The 16,795-nt window shown below is 35.3% G+C and overlaps 1 protein-coding gene across 5 annotated transcripts in view; it reads left to right on the top strand.

Moving 5' to 3' along the window:
* ERBB4 (erb-b2 receptor tyrosine kinase 4) overlaps positions 1–16,795 on the top strand; it is a 1,220,557-nt gene that overhangs the window by 1,174,745 nt on the left and 29,017 nt on the right. The gene's annotated exons all lie outside the window — the stretch shown is intronic.

Here is a 16,795-nt window from a genome sequence, read left to right as displayed (position 1 = left end):
GTAGAACAGACAGCATCCAATTTCTCTTGACCATAGCCATAAGAACATTTTCAACTTACTTACTGCTCATTATCTAAAATAATTTGCTTTATTTCATATTGACAGTAATAAGTAATATTCCCCTGGTGTTTACTATTCAACACATATATGTTAACCTCCTAATCCTTAAACAAACTTCACAAGGTTCTATTATTATTATCATCCCTTCTTTCAGATGAACAAACTTGCCACAGAGTAGTCAGGTGAAATGACTGGTGTCACACAGCTAGTCAGTGGAAGACAGGAATAACGTAAGCTAGAGATCTGCCTACTACACTGTAGTTTTGCTTCAGAGTTATGAAGCATGTTATTTCCATGATGAAATTAGATTTCCACGATGTAATTAGATTTCCACGATGTGATTGGAGTCTGGGATTTGTCTTGTTTGGGAAATTCCCAGGTGGTTTTCTTATAAAATGCATCTGAAACCTGCCTTGCACCTTTTGCCCATCTACCTCCACTTAGAAGATCTGATACGGAAAAAGACAAAGATGGAGACCTCAATTAATTTTTCTATTAAAAAAATTATTGTAGCCCAAAATGAAAATTTTGTCACATGCCCAATGGAGAGTAGATAACTAAAAGTTTTAAAAATAAGATCAAGGGATAGGTAATGAAGAATAACCAGTCTTTTAAGAGGGAAGAAAGCTCTTAAGGTATGTAAAGGAGGCCCTTTGTCTTCCCTTCTGTACACTATGCAAAATTACCAAATTATATCCCCTCATATTTATAATTTTAAGTGGTAAATTCATTACTTCTGGCTACAACAGTGAAATTTCAAAAAAAAGTTTATTGAAATGATATAAATCTTTTTATAAGAGTTCTTTTCAACTTTTTGTTCATGTTAATTTATAATTTTCAATTCAAGAAATTCTTAATAAAGATTTGAGCTAACTAGATGGAATTATTGAGACAAAGTAGAAATCACAGGAGGATTTATTTGACCTTTGGTATCATTACTTATTCCACATTATTAGACAAAGTTACCTGTAGATTTTTTATTTTTTCAGTCCTTAGAAAAGAAATTGTGTTTAAATATCATTTTATGTTCAGGCATTTAAAAGGCTTTATTTGTCATGTATATTGTTCTAATGTTTTCCAGTCTGGCTTTATATAACTTTCACAGAAATTTCTAATATGTGCAAATGTCACATTCCTTTCTTTCTAACATGGCTAAATTAGAAAATAAATTACTTTCATTTTAAGTTCTGTGGCTAAATTATGTGCTAACGAAATATCTTAAAAGTGAATTTTGATCAAATGTTTCTTGAGCATACGTGATGGACTTTGAAACCAAAAAAATAATAATGCATTTTGAAAACAGACTCCACTGTGCACTAATTGAGAAACTGTGGATAATGTTCTATGACTTTGTTTACTCATTTTCTAAATGCAATAGTGCCTATCTTATATGAGTAATAAGCAATTAACTTTTTAAAAATTGCAAAGTATTTATAAAGCTAGGTAAAGAAATACATATTACCCTACTTTTAGAGTCACCATTTTCATCTTTTTCCTTGTCAATATCATATATCATAAATAATAACACTTTCTTATAAGGGATTCTACCCACCATCTATGAAAAGCTTGTTAATGCAGTTACTGCTTGGCCAGCAAATTAGGTCTGCTGATATGTTCTAATATCAAATAAAGATAGAAGTAATTTTTATAGTGCTTTTGATTTTGTAAAATTCCACATACATTTTGATAAATTACAACTTGAAAGCAATGAAGCAATTCAAAATACAATGTTCATATTTGTCCAGAAAGTTGATGGATACAAATTTAAGTCATGTTAGAAAACACTTATCTAATTTACAGCTGCTGTTACTATTGTTAGATATAATTTTAATATTATCATCTTTTTTTTGTTTTCTTTTTGAGACAGGATCTTACTCTGTCACCAAGGCTGGAGTGCAGTAGCACGATCTTGGCTCACTGCAACCTCCACATGCCAGGTTCAAGAGATCCTCACATCTCTGCCTCCACAGTAGCTGGGACCACAGGCGTGCACCACGCCACCCAGCTACTTTTTTATATATATATATTTTTTTTTACAGAGATGGGGTTTCCCCATGTTGCCAAGGTTGCTCTTTGAATTCCAGAACTCAAGTTATCTGCCTACCTTGGCCTCCCAAAGTTCTGTGATTACAAGTATGAGCCTCCATGCCTGGCCTCAAATCTTTTTTAAACAATCATACACCAAAAGCATTTACTGTAGCTTGATGTAAAAACAGGAGGAAATGAGAAGCCATTTAACTTCTGCAAATAGTGCTCCACATCTGTAAAATGGCGATTTAACAAATTTCTCAAAGAATATTATGAGGATTAGCTTTTTAGTGTATGCAAGCATGTTACTCATTGATGGACCTGGAGTAGATACTCCAATAGTGTGAAAATAAATTAATTTTAACCAAATGAAAAAAACAAACAGTATTTATTTAGAGACTGCTAGAGTAAGAAAGTCAGCTCTATCAATCACTTGCATTTCGGCAGAGACATAAGGCCAGCAAAGGAGTGGGAGAGCTGAACAGAAAAAAAATTTTAAAGGGAAGGCTTCACATATGCCTGCATTAGAGACTGTTGGCCTGGGGAAACTGTAGGCAGGATAACTAGAAGTCATTGGTTAGAGGTGCATGTTTGACCTTTTTCTGTTCATCTAAAGTTGGAAGCAAGGACGAAAATTGGGAAAGCTGCCAGTTATTAATCAATTCTGGTCATTTGGAGCTGATTGTTATACAAGTAGTTGTTTAGCTTCCTGGGTTGTTACCAGAGATAGCAATCTGACTTTTTGCAAATCTGATTTACAAAAGGCTGGTTTACTGGGCTGTTTATTGTAGATAAGGAGGTTTGTTTCTATTTTTATATATGGTCAGGCCATTGTCCCTTTGTATATACAGTCTATTGGATTTGGTTTCCATTGGTGCCTTCTTTTCTCTAGATATATTTAAACACATTCTGCCTAATATTTTCAATTAAATATTGAAAATATTTAAAATTTAAAATTCTCCATAGGTTTTTGCTGCTGTTGTTACAATGGCTATGTTTGGTCTTTTGAGTTACCTAGAGTTATATTTTGTTTAGTATAACAAATTGTGTATAAAATGAAATAGCAATGAATAAAAATAGTGAATAAACTGATATGGCTGAAGATATTTTAGCTTTAATGGTATTAGAAAATTTAATGTAAAAGCTTCCATGTATTTTTATAGAGAAAGACATAGTTTCAATTGCAAGCCCATTCACTCCTTTGTGAGAAATAGTTTTAAGATTAGGTGCTTCACCACTGTCAAAACATATCAGCTAACTCTTAATTATCTCAGCCAGTGGAAAACAGAGGAATTATAGCTACTCCACATTAGTGAAGTGGGCAACCCACAATGGATTTATCACAATCTATACTTTTTTTCACTTTTTTCCTGTCTGCTAAGAAGTAACCCTATTGAATAGATTAGCATTTTCCTCCTCTTAACTCTTTCTCCCAGAATAGATAAATAAATTGAAAAATAGACAAAATATAAGCAGAAGTGAAGAATGAAGAAAAATAAGTTTGGTATCTCAAAAATTTGATCAGTTTCTAAATCATTGAATGTAAGTTGAATATCTTGACTGCTAAAACATGTGTGATTCTATATATTTTATACCATATCACTGTGCCCTCAGATTAGATTTCATAACTTCAATATAGATATTTTTACAAGGTTACCTGAGGCGGCTGAGGTGGGAGGATTGCTTGAGCCCAGGAGTTCTGGGCGGGTACACTGTAATTAACCATGAGATTTTTATAAATTTAGCCCCAACTCCTGCATAAAAGAAATGTGAGCAAATCTTTGGTCTCTCCTATAAGATTTGTTATTTTTTTGCTGTATGTTTCCTTATGATGCATAAACTAGAAGTTCAAGCAAAATGATAATGCAGCCAGGCGCAGTGGCTCATGCCTGTAATCCCAGCACTTAGAGAGGCTGAGGTGGGTGGATCGCTTTGAGGTCAGGAGTTCGAGACCAGATTGGCCAACATGGTGAAACCCCATCTCTACTAAAAATACAAATATTACCGGGCACAGAGGCACATGCCTGTAGTCCCAGCTACTCAGGAGGTTGAGGTGGGAGGATCGCTTGAGCCCAGGAGTTCTGGGCTGTAGTGCCCTATGCCAATCTGGTATCTGCACTAAGTTTGGCATCAATATGGTGACCTCCCAGGAGCGGGGACCACCAGGTTGCCTAAGGAGGAGTGAACCGGCCCAGGTTGGAAACGGAGTAGGTCAAAACTCCCGTGCTGATCAGTAGTGGGATCATGCCTGTGAATAGCCACTGCACTCCAGCCTGGGCAACATAGTGAGACCCCATCTCTAAAAAAACAAAAACAAAAACAAAAAAATGATAATGCAAATACAATGATGTCATTCTCAATAATGACATTTGAAAATGTGAGTTTCAATGGGGTTTGTCTTAGCATTTCAATAAATCAAAACCATGTCTCTTTATGAAATAAAAATAATATCAGCTAAAACTTACTGAATGCTCACTATAATCCCAGTACAATGCTAAGTTATTTAAATTAACTACGTCACTTTTATTTATTTCACAAAGTCCTAGGTGGTAGTTATTAATGCCAGTCCAATTTTAAGAGTTAAAAAAAATTGAGCAATGGAAAATATAGATAACTTACAAATGATAAGAAAAAGAGCTAAAAATCGAGTCTGGATTTCACTTGTCCCACACAAAGACCATATTTCTAAGGTAACAGAGGGGATGGAGGAGGGAGAGTTCTCATTTCAAGTTACTATTAAATATCTTGCTACTGATGGAAACTAACACTTTTCATTCACTTTATGGTAATCTGGATAAAAAACAAACTCAATTGAAAGAAATTCTCACATTGTGTTACCAATTTGATGATGCTTTAATCTCATTTATGTTTTAAAATTACCTTTTCACCCAATGACATCTCAAAATAATGATCATATCCCATGCATTTACAATGTATTTTCTTCTAAGAAATATTTCATCAGAAAATGATCAAAAACATTTTGGCTTACCTCTGAAAAAAGTAGGAGGGAGACAAAGGCCTAGGCAGATAAGGAAGGGTTCCCAGAGAATCTCCAACTAACCCCCACAAATGTTTACACCAGATGTTTTGTGCAGATCAGGGAGCCTGCATAGGGGGCATGCCCACAGTAAGCTGGTGGCCCACATGCACCGGAGTATGGGGTGGAGCCACCAGGAATTTGCCCCTTATGCAGGAGAGGACCCTGGCCTCTTCAGCTCCTGTGTGGTGGCCCTAGTATTCAATTTGAGGGGTGGAAACCTGCTTGCAGGACCCCTTCTTTGCTGAGAGCTTTCTTTTTCACTTAATAAACTCTACCCTCCTCATCCTTCAGTATGTCCACATGCCTAATTCTTCCTGGTCGTCAAACAAGAACCTAGATTAGCTGAGCTAAGGAGTAAAAAATCCTGTATCCACCTCTCTGCATAACTTTTTTCCTTCTGTTATTGAACGTAGATAAGAAAACCCTATGGACACAATATAAGGAAGTATCTCATAGCTAAATGATATAGTGAGAGAATTTTGTGATGTGACAAGGTTACTGTGCTTGCAATTTACCAGGGATCAACATCAATTCTAACAATGGCTGCTACTTAATAAATGATTGTAGTCTCAGGAAATTGGCTTGACAAGATAGTATCTTTGACATGATGCTTGAGGGATTCTGCTTATTTGTTTTGGCTGTTTTTTTAGTATCAATGTGTTTATCTCTCTTAAGACAGGGCTCCCTCTGTCACAGGCTAGACAGGCTAGAGTGCAGTGGCACAATTATGGTTCACTGTAGTCTAGACCTCCTGGGCTCAAGTGATCTTTCTGCCTCAGCCTCCTGAATAGCTAAGACTACAGTTGTATGCTGTTATACCCAGTTAATTATTTATTTATTTATTTTTTTTTTGGAAAGACATGGTCTCACTTTGTTGCCCAAGCTAGTCTCAACTCCTGGCCTCAAACAATCCTCCCTTGTTAGGCTCCCAAAGTACTAGGATTACAAGCATGAGTCACTGCACTGGGCCTAAATAGGAATCTTTTAAATTGTTCAATTTCTTATAATTCAAGAGTAAATGAATACATACATTGAATGTTTATTACAGGCTAGGTACTGTGTTGAGCAATGAGAATACAGAGTTGGAAGACAGATCCTACCACTGAAGAGTTAATATTCTAGTTGAGGAGATATTATTCTGAAAGACATGCCAGGAATGATAGGAAAAAGACAAAGAAAACTAAATCAGTTTAAGAGGTTATAGAAAGACATTTTAGCTGTATCTTTTTTGAGGTTGATGTTCTAGCTTGGAAGAGAAATAGTTTTAGTGGTGCAGATCTGAAATGGATCAGAAGACAGACAAAAGCAAACAAACAAAGGCGAAGAAATGTGTTTTTAAGTTACTTGTTAATTTCTACTTTTTGTAATATTTCTGTATCGTACATGCTTGAAAACTTTTATCAGAAGAGGTGAGATGGACTTTCTTCCAATTTTCTTTTTTTTTTTTCCTATCAATGTTATGATGGCCTTCCTGAAAAACAGCTCTCAAATTCTTGTCTTCTGTTTTTGTTGTCATGAATCTATTTCAGGCCCTTATCACTTCACAGAAGTTACTATAATCTTACCCTCATCAATATCTAATGTTTTTTGGAAAGTAGGCCTAATTTCTAAATATGGTGTTTACATTGTACCAAATGAAATACAATATTAATATTTCCAGTGCTTGATCATTTCTTGACACCAGCTTTTATTTTTTGGTCCTCCTCCATTTACAGTATAGCTTTCTATTTCCATCAAGGGAATAAACTTGAATGATGCATGTTTTAGTAGGTCTCTCTTCAAATTATATATGATCCTATTGTCACTAACAGTTGAAGGATTTTTGAACATTTAACCAAGGAAATGTGCTGGTCATTCCAGTTGACCAGTCATTGAAATTTATTTTGCCCTCCTCTGACTCTCACACACAAAACTGCCCAGAGCTGCTAGCATTATCTCAACACTGATGTCTTTCAAAATATAGATCATGTTCATGCTTTCTGTTTGACTTCAGAGGTGTGGATGGATAATTTGCATATTTTAAGAAAGAGCTTCTCTCCTTGTGTTTTATAGATTTGACTGTTGTTTTTAAATAAGAACACAATGTCAAATTGCATTCATTTGTTCTTCCAAGCTCTAGGAAATTACAGGGATATCAAAAATGGTTGGTTCTGACCTCTCTGATTTTCCACTAATTTGAGAAACCTTTCAAACAGTTAATTTATAAATAGCAAAACATCAAGGGACCTTTTTGTGCAATTTCTTCTCCACCAATGACTTTCTCAAATTTGGATATATTAGGTTAGTTATGCTATTCGTTGTAAGATTTACTTGAATTTTAAAAAGTATTATTTTGTCTTTTACAAATTGTTATTGTTCTTTATCCCTGATTTCCTAAGAATTTTCATAAGATTGGGTTATTATATCTTATAAAACATAATGTTAAGCCTTCTATAGTACCAGCTCTGGATTCTAAATTCTTTGTTTAGCCCTATCTTTACAAATTACAAACAAAATTGAACTATTTCCTCAATTTCTTTAGTAATAAAGAGGTAAGTTTTAGAGTTATTTATCAAATTGTGTCTAAAAGTCTCATACAAATCACTTTTAATAGATTTGAACTTTGTATAACACCTCCTTGTTATATTACAGTGTGAATTCCTCTGTAGTCATTGCTTTATTCTTTAGGGAATTTGCTTTTTCTGTTGTTAAATAATTGCCTGTGTTCCTTTTGACATTTTCTCTTGTAATAAATGTTAATCTTATTCCTTTTCTCTTAGATATTTAAACAGTCTAGTCTTTCATGTGTGTAAAACTAAATACCATTGGTATTATAAACTTATAAATGCATGTTTACACATGTGAGAGAGGTGAAATATTTCTCATAACATGATAAATCACAATGCTTTTACTCCTCATCCAAACTAAAGCAGCAGCCTTATATTTAGAACTGACCTCAAAGCTGGGGAAGGAGGAGGGATTGGCAGTGTGTATATGTACATATACTTTTAAAACAAATACATTATTTATTGTGTATAAAGTTCCACATTCCCATTTACACACAGAAAACCAGGCTCTCCTTACAATATGGACAACATAATTTAACATCCCTCCTTTGGCACTTGCTTTTCCTTCTTTTTCCCTAGCATGTGTGTCCTTCTCTGGACGTTCGTTTCCACTAGATTTTCTCGGAATAGAAATACAACCAGTGTGGTTTGTCATTGGCCCTAGCAAACACAGATGATCTCCGAGTGAACTGATTTGCTCCACTGAGATGCACTGTTATAATATGAGGTGGAGGCATCAGTAAGTGTGTACTCCCAGAGTTTCAGAGTTGCAAGGGACCTTAATGACCTAGTATAAAGCCTCTCATCCCATATGCATTTACTGATCAACTGGAAAGTATAAAACCTGTAGCTCAGTGTCCTTGTGCTTCTAAGGGATATGTGAGAAGCCATGCTTCAGTTTCTCAAGTCTAAGTTTAGTATTCAGTCCTCTATTGCTCTATCGGTTCCTTCCACCCCTGGTAAAAACTGAAAATCTTGATTTTTGACTTTAAGTGTAGTGAGATTTAGTATCAATTGTTTTAAAAGGATCTTACTAAGAGCATATTGAGAAGCCAGAGCCCCTGCTCCATTTGTTCCTCTGTGAGACTCCCTGTAATCAAGAGTTAATGATGAGGAGGAACAAATGGAATTGATAAAGCCAAAATCAGAGCAAAAATGCAGGGAGAACAATGTCTGTATTGGGACTTAGTCATTACCTGCTTGAGGATAAAATGATCCTTACAAGTTAAACAAATGTTTCAAAAATCACAAACACAAACCTAAATATAGCTACCATTTATTGATCACATATCCATGTGTTAAGCTCTGCTCGAGATTTTTACATTTATTACCCTTAACCTTCATAAACACGGGTAAATGAAAAGCATTACTATTGCCATTTTACAAAGGCAGAAAATGAAGCAGAGAGGCAAAATATTTTTTGCTGAGGCTTCCAGTTCATATGGTAAAAAGTAAGGGTTTTTTTTTTTTTAACTGATCTATGCTTTTAACTTTCACCCCTCATTTGGCTTAAAAATCTAAAAAAGAATATTATCCTCAGTAGTTACTAAATATAAGCCTAATAATTATTCAAGTGGAGTTTATTAAAAGATAGAAGAGATGGTGCCGACTTCTAGTTTGTTTTTTAAATATTGGAAACAAATTTTATGAAGTTTTTGTTTTACTCTAGCCTATTAAGGCAGTAGCCTGAAAAATATCCTCACCCCTTCACATCCTCAGAGTCTGCTACAAGCAGTATAATTCTAGAACCAGTGAATCACTTCTATTCTTGTGACATTCACAAAAATAAGTGATAGTTGAACAGTACTTAAAAGTTTACAAACCATTTTGGCATATGTGGCATTTTATTTTCACACCAGAATCCCAATTATACAGAACACAAAATTCTTGGCCTATCAAATAACTTGGTAACTTGGTCAAGAGCTTGGCAAATACCAAATGAGTGTCAGGTCTTCCAGCTCCAGATAGAATGACCTATCTGTTAAATAAGGATTCACCTGAAAGAACTTCTTGTGCTTATTGTATGTAGCTTCTTATCAGCACTAGTCTTGGCTGCTGCCAAACGTGTTTCTACAACACTAAGACAAGGCGTATCTTAGAAACACTGCTTGTTTAAGGAGAGTCTGGCGCTAAAGAATGTTTGAGATCATTATGAAATTATTTTACACTTGAGCAACTATCAGCTGACATGAGAAGCCTTTTTGAACCGTCAAAATAGGCTTCATCCCCTCTTTGTTAAAAAGTGCTAAAGAGGAAAATCAGAGCTGGAAATGGACACAAAGAGGAGGGAGGGACAACTGGAGAGGATCCTTAGATTGAGAATGTTAATGAATGTTTTATCTAAATCATTTAGATGGTTAATTTTTAGTATTACTGCCACAGGATTCGCAGCTCTGCTGTAAATTACTGTGAAAATCTCATCAAGAAGCCTATTCTTTACTGTACTAGACTTAGAAAGGACAATTGTGAGTTTCTTTACCCTTTATATAATGGAATTGGCACATTATCATCAACTTTCTATTCAGATTTTCTGGAAGTTATTTAATTTATGTATATGTGTATTTATTTATTTATTTTACAAATCCATCTTTGTCTGCCAGAGCGCCCTGTTCAGGGCAGCCTGCTATGATGATTGCTTCTGTAAAGGCTTGAGAGACAGAGATGCTCTATTTTACTCTCAATAAGGATTGATGGCATTTGGAGAGGCTCAGAATATCCTTTGATTACTCCATGAAACAGAATGGAGAAGATGGTTGTGGATAGTGGGGGGTGGGCTGGCTCATTAGCTTTCCTTTGTGCACTTTCTGCAGTTGAACATACCCTAATCACAAGGATCTTGTGTTTCAGTCCCTTTCCTCGCTCACCTGCCCAAATAAAAAGTTCTCTTTTTAGTTCAGAATTCTGACATAGCAGCTTGTACTAAAGAGAGGCTAATTTGTGCTCTGTCGTTTTCACTCAGACACTGTAAATGAATGGCTGTGGACCAGCCTCTCATAACACTTGAGTAAAAGCTGAATTGAGAGATGAGTACACCACCGTGGGAAAAATTCCAAATACTATGACTATATCTCTTGCAGCAAAATATACTACATTATGATGAAAGAAGTAAAGTAAATCAAAAAGGGAAATAAATTGGAAGTTTAATCTACAACCAATTTGGTTTGCTTTTTCCAACAATAATTATAGACAATTGTTTAGCAACATTTATCCTTAATTGTTTCCCTCCCTGGAAGAAGAAAAAAAATAGTATTTATAATTTCTAGCATATGGAGATTTGAGGTATACATAATTCATACTCATTTGGAGCCTGGTACAGTCTCTTTTTAGAGTTAGGTATTATAGTTATGTGTTAGAGAGTCCAGGCTACTGGGTATTCTTGGGTTGAAATGACTAGATGCATTCTTTTGTGCCTAGTAATTACATTTATTTATAAGAGTATTAAATTCCTCAAAGAGTAAATAATAATAAGTGATACCTGTTTTATCTTGTGCCAGGTACCACAGTAAGTGTCTAATATTTATTAGTTTGTTACATCACAGGAAAACCCTTTGAGTTTAATTTTTTCTTGATCCTGGGAGGGAGAGGTTACAGTGAGCCAAGATGTCATTGCACTCCAGCCTGGGTAACAAGAGCAAAACTCCATTAAAAATATTTTTCTTTTGTTTTTTTTTTTTGAGACAGTCTTGCTCTGTTGCCCAGGCGGGAGTACAGTTGGCTGATATCAGCTCACTGCAATCTCCCTATTCTGGGTTCAAGCAATCCTCTTACCGCAGCCTTCTGAGTAGCTGAAACTGCAGGCATGCACCATCAAATCCAGCTTTTTTTTTTTTTTTTGTAGAGATGGGGTTTTGCTATGTTGCCGAGGCTGGTTTCAAACTCCTGGGCTCAAGCAGTCTACCCACCTTGGCCTTCCAAAGTTCTGGAATTATAAGCATGAGGCACTACACCTGGCCTTGAATTTAGTTTTTTCTATTTTTTTTTTGTACTATTTTAGTATTTACTATTTTTTGTTTATTATCTCTCAACTACTATTTTTATCACCTGTTTTGTATGTGGGAAAACTGAGGCATGGCTATTCAATGACAAAACCTGGCACCCTGGCTCAAGAGTCTCTAGATCCTGTACTGTTTACCAAAATAATACATTGCCTCTCACTCTGACTCTGACAATTTTCTCTTTTATTATTGCTAAAGTCAGTACTCAGTACATTAAAGATGAGTGTATTAGTAAAGAATTTTGACTTGTTAAACTTTTTTATCATCAGATTCCTCATGTTAATTTTGATCTTTAAGGGACTTAATCATCTTACTATTAGCTGCTTATCCATTAATTCAGACTTAAAAATTTCCACTTACCTATATTGAATAATGATTATTCAAGCAAGTAGCAAAAGCATTTATTCATTCAATAATTGATCCATTCAATCAAATATTTAGGTATCTACTATATATCTGAACTAATGACTGCCCTTTAGGGCCATATCCAATCATGCCCTCTTACTGTAGAAGAAATTTATGAATAAGTAACCAGTCAATAAAATGCAATGAGAAAGTGTTATAATAGGGACAAAGAGAATACATAAGGGATCATGTGACCAAATAAGGGTTTTTAAGTAGCAGCATGGCAAAGTCAGGCCTGGCTTCTAGTAAGAAAACTCTGGTAGCTTTTTAATACGTGAATTAAAACAAAGAGAGATTTGATTATTTCTTGGGTTAGAGGACATAAGTGGAAAGTTTGATAAAAGTGATGGTTTTGAGAAAACAACAGGATTTGGGTATCAATTGGATGTTGCACAGTGGGAAGGAGAGAAGTCATAGGTGACGCCAATTTTCTCACTTGGTGACTAGCAAGATGTTAACATGACTATTAACATATGAAAATAGAGGTATAGAATAAGGAGATTTAATTAATATTTTTAAATATAAGTATATATACTCAGGAATGTCTGCTTAGAGGTTGAGTGAAGTCAATTTGGAAACCATTATTATTCTTGATTAATGACATCCTGCTATTCTGAGAGAAATTTTGGTAGAATGTAGAACTATTGAAGAGCCAAATAAATTGATTAAGGAGTAAAGGCTAGAAATGTGAATATGTTTTAAAAACTCATCCATGTGAAAAGAAGAAAAAACACACAATGTGAACTCAGAAGGGAAGATGAGTCAGAGGAAGTTTTCTAGAAAAATGGGCATCCAAACATTAGAGACGAGTGAACCAGTAGAATCGTAGAGTATGGAAGATAATAGGGAATAGGTGGAGAAAAGTCTGGGAGGAGTTAGGGGATGGTAAGTCCAATACATTTGTAGACAAGTTTATCTACAAAGTTTATTTTCTTTGTAGAAGGAAAGTTGGCATGATAAAACTTAAGAATGAGATTTTAAGCCATATGTCAGATATAAGTTTCTCTGTCCCTTGAGCATTAAAATTTTATTGAACCTGAAATTCATGAATAGAAGACATTCAAGATGCTTCCTCAGTTTTTCTTTTAATTCACTAGGAATAAAGTGCTGATTGAGGCAATTTAGTGATCTGGCAACATAGTATATCATGGAATCTGAGGTCTGCCTGACTGTATTTAAATCTGGGCTCCAGTACATAACTAGTTCTGTAAACTTGGCCATTTACTTAACTTCTCAGTTTATTCTGCTCTAAAATGACAGTAAGAATAATATCTACCATAGGTATATAAGAGGATTTAGTGCAGCAACATAGGTAAAGCACTTCAACTAACAACTCATTAACTATTAGCCCTTCTCTTTTTTAAAGTTCCAATTTCCATTTGGTTACTGGCTGGTTCTCTTGCCCATTAGTTCACTCATTTTCTTCATTGCATTCACATATAACAATATTAATATTGAATGTAAACAGCCTAAATGCCCCAATCAAAAGACACAGACTGGCAAACTGGAAAAAAAATCAAGACCCATTGGTGTGCTGTATTCAGGAAACCCATCTCACATACAAAGACACACATAGACTCAAAATAAAGGGATGGAAGAAGATTTACTGAGTAAATGAAGAACAAAAAAAAGCAGGGGTTGCAATCCTAGTCTCTGATAACATGGACTTCAAACCAACAAAGATCAAAAGAGACAAAGAAGGGCATTACATAATGGTAAAAGATCAATACAACAAGAAGCACTAACTAACCTAAATATACATGCACCCAACACAGGAGCACCCAGATACATAAAACAAGTTCTTAATGACCTAAAACGAGATTTAGATTCCCACAAAATAATAATGAGAGACTTCAACACTCCACTGTCAATATTAGATCAACGAGACAGAAAATTAACAAGGACATCCAGGACTAGAATACAAAGCTGGACCAAGCAGACCTAATAAACATATACAGAGCACTCCACCCCCAATCCACAGAATATACATTTTTCTCAGCACCACATTGCACTTACTCTAAAATTGACCACATCATTGGAAGCAAATCACTCCTCAGCATATGCAGAAGAATGGAAATCATAACAAATAGCCTATCAGACCACAGCACAATCAGATTAGAACTCAGGATTAAGAAACACACTCAAATCTGCACAACCACTTGAAAACTGAACTACTTGCTTCCAAATATCAACTGGATAAGCAATGAAATGAAGGCAGAAATAAAGATGTTCTTCAAAACCAATCAGAATGAAGACAGAACTTACTAGAATCTCAGGGACACCTTTAAAGCAGTGTCAAGAGGGAAATTTATAGTAATAAATGCCCACATAAGAAACAAAGATCTAAAATTGACACCCTATCATCAAAATTGAAAGAGCTAGGGGAAGAAGATCAAAAAAACTCAAAAGCAAGCAGAAGACAAGAAATAACTAAGATCAGAGCCAAACTGAAGGAGATAGACACACAAAAAACTCTTTGAAAAAAAAAAATCAATAAATCCAGGAACAGGTTTTTTGAAAAGATCAACAAAATAGACAGCTAGCCAGACTAACAAAAAAGGGAGAAGAATCAAATAGATGCAATAAAAAAAAGATAAAGAGAATACCACTGATCCCACAGAAATAAAACTACCATCAGAGATTACTACAAACATCTCTATGCACATAAACCAGTAAACCAGAAAGAAAGAGATAAATTCCTTTCTTGGGCTCTACCAAGACTAAACCAGGAGGAAGTTGAAACCCTGAATGGACCAATAACAAGGGCTGAAGTTGAGGCAGCAATCAATAGCCTACCAATGAAAAAAAGTACAGTTCCAGACTGGTTCACAGCTGAATTCTACCAGGCATACAAAGAGGAGGTGGTTTCATTCCTTCTAAAACTGTATCAAACAATACAAAAAGAGGGAATCCTCCCTCACTCATTTTATAAGACAAACATCATCCTGATTTCAAAACCAGGCAGAGACTCAACTAAAACAAACTTCAAGCCAATATCCATGATAAACATCAACACAAAAATCTTCAATAAAGTACTGGCAAACCAAATGCAACAGCATATCAAAAAGCTTATTCATCACAATCAAGTAGGCTTCATCCCGGGGATGCAAGCCAGTTCAACATATGCAACTCCATAAACATAATCCATTACATAAATGGAACCAAAGACTAAAACCACATGATTATCTCAACAGATGCAGAGAAGGCCTTTGACAAAATTCAACAGCTCTTCATGCTAAAAACTCTGAATAAACTAGGTATTCACAAAATGTATCATAAAATGATAAAAGCTATTTATGACAAACCTATAGCCAATATCATACTGAATGGACTAAAGCTGGAAGAATTTGCTTTGAAATCAGGCAATAGACAAGGATCCCTTCTCTCACCAGTCATATTCAATATAGTACTGGAAGTTCTAGCCAGAGCAATAAGGCAAGAAAAGGAAATAAAGGGTATTAGGAAAGGGGGAAGTCAAACGGTCTTTATTTGTATATGACATGATTGTATATTTAGAAGATCCCATCATCTCAACCCCAAATCTTCTCAAACTGATAAGCAACTTCAGCAAAGTCTCAGGGAACAAAATCAATGTGCAGAAATTGCAAGCATTCCTATATACCAATAACATACAAACAGCCGAATCAAGAGCAAACTCCCATTCACAATTGCTACAAAGAGAATAAAATACCTTGGAATACAACTAACAAAGAACGTAAAGGACCTCTTCAAGGAGAACTACAAACCACTGTTCAACGAAATAAGAGAGGACACAAACAGATGGAGAAACATTCCATGCTCGTGGTTAGGAAGAATTAATATTGCGAAAATGGCCATACTGCCCAAAGTAATTTACAGATTCAGTGCTATCCCCATCAAGCTACCAATGACCTTCTTCACAGAACTGGAAAAACACACTTTAAAATTCATATGAAATCACAAGAGAGCCCATAGAGCCAAGGTAATCCTAAGCAAAAAGAACAAAGCTAGAGGCATTACACTGCCAGACTTTATACTGCAAGGCTACAGTAATCAAAACAGCATGGTACTGGTACCAAAACCGAGACATCGACCCATGGAACAGAACAGAGGCCTCAGAAGTAACACCACATATCTACAACCACCTGATCTTTTGACAAACCTGACGAAAACAAGCAATGGGGAAAGGATTCCCTGTTTAATAAATGGTGTTGAGAAAACTGGCTAGCAATGTGCAGAAAGTAGAAACTGGACCCTTGCTGTCAACTACACTAAAATTAACTCCAGAAGGATTAAAGATTTAAACATAAAATCTAACACCATAAAACACCAGAAGAAAACATAGGCAAAACCATCCAAGACATAGGCATAGGCAAGGACTTCATGACAAAAACACCAAAAACAATGTAAAAAAAGCCAAGATAGACAAATGGGATCTAATTAGAATACAGAGCTTCTGTATAGCAAAAGAAACCATCATTAGAGCGAACCAGCAACCAACAAAATGGGAAAAAAATTTTGCAATCTACCCATCTGACAAAGGGCTAATATCCAGAATCTACAAAGAACTAACAGATATACAAGAAAAAACCAATCTCATTCAAAAGTGGGGGAAGGATATGAACAGACACTTTTCAAAAGAAGACATATGAGGCTAACAAACATGAAAAAATGCTCATCATCACTGGTCATTAGAGAAATGCAAATCAAAACCACATTGAGATACCATCTCACACCAGTTA

This window comes from Callithrix jacchus, chromosome 6, assembly GCF_049354715.1.
Source record: "Callithrix jacchus isolate 240 chromosome 6, calJac240_pri, whole genome shotgun sequence".
NCBI lineage: Eukaryota > Metazoa > Chordata > Mammalia > Primates > Cebidae > Callithrix > Callithrix jacchus.
The sequence above is the reverse complement of the archived record's forward strand: the minus strand, read 5'-3'. Positions and strand labels throughout refer to the sequence as shown.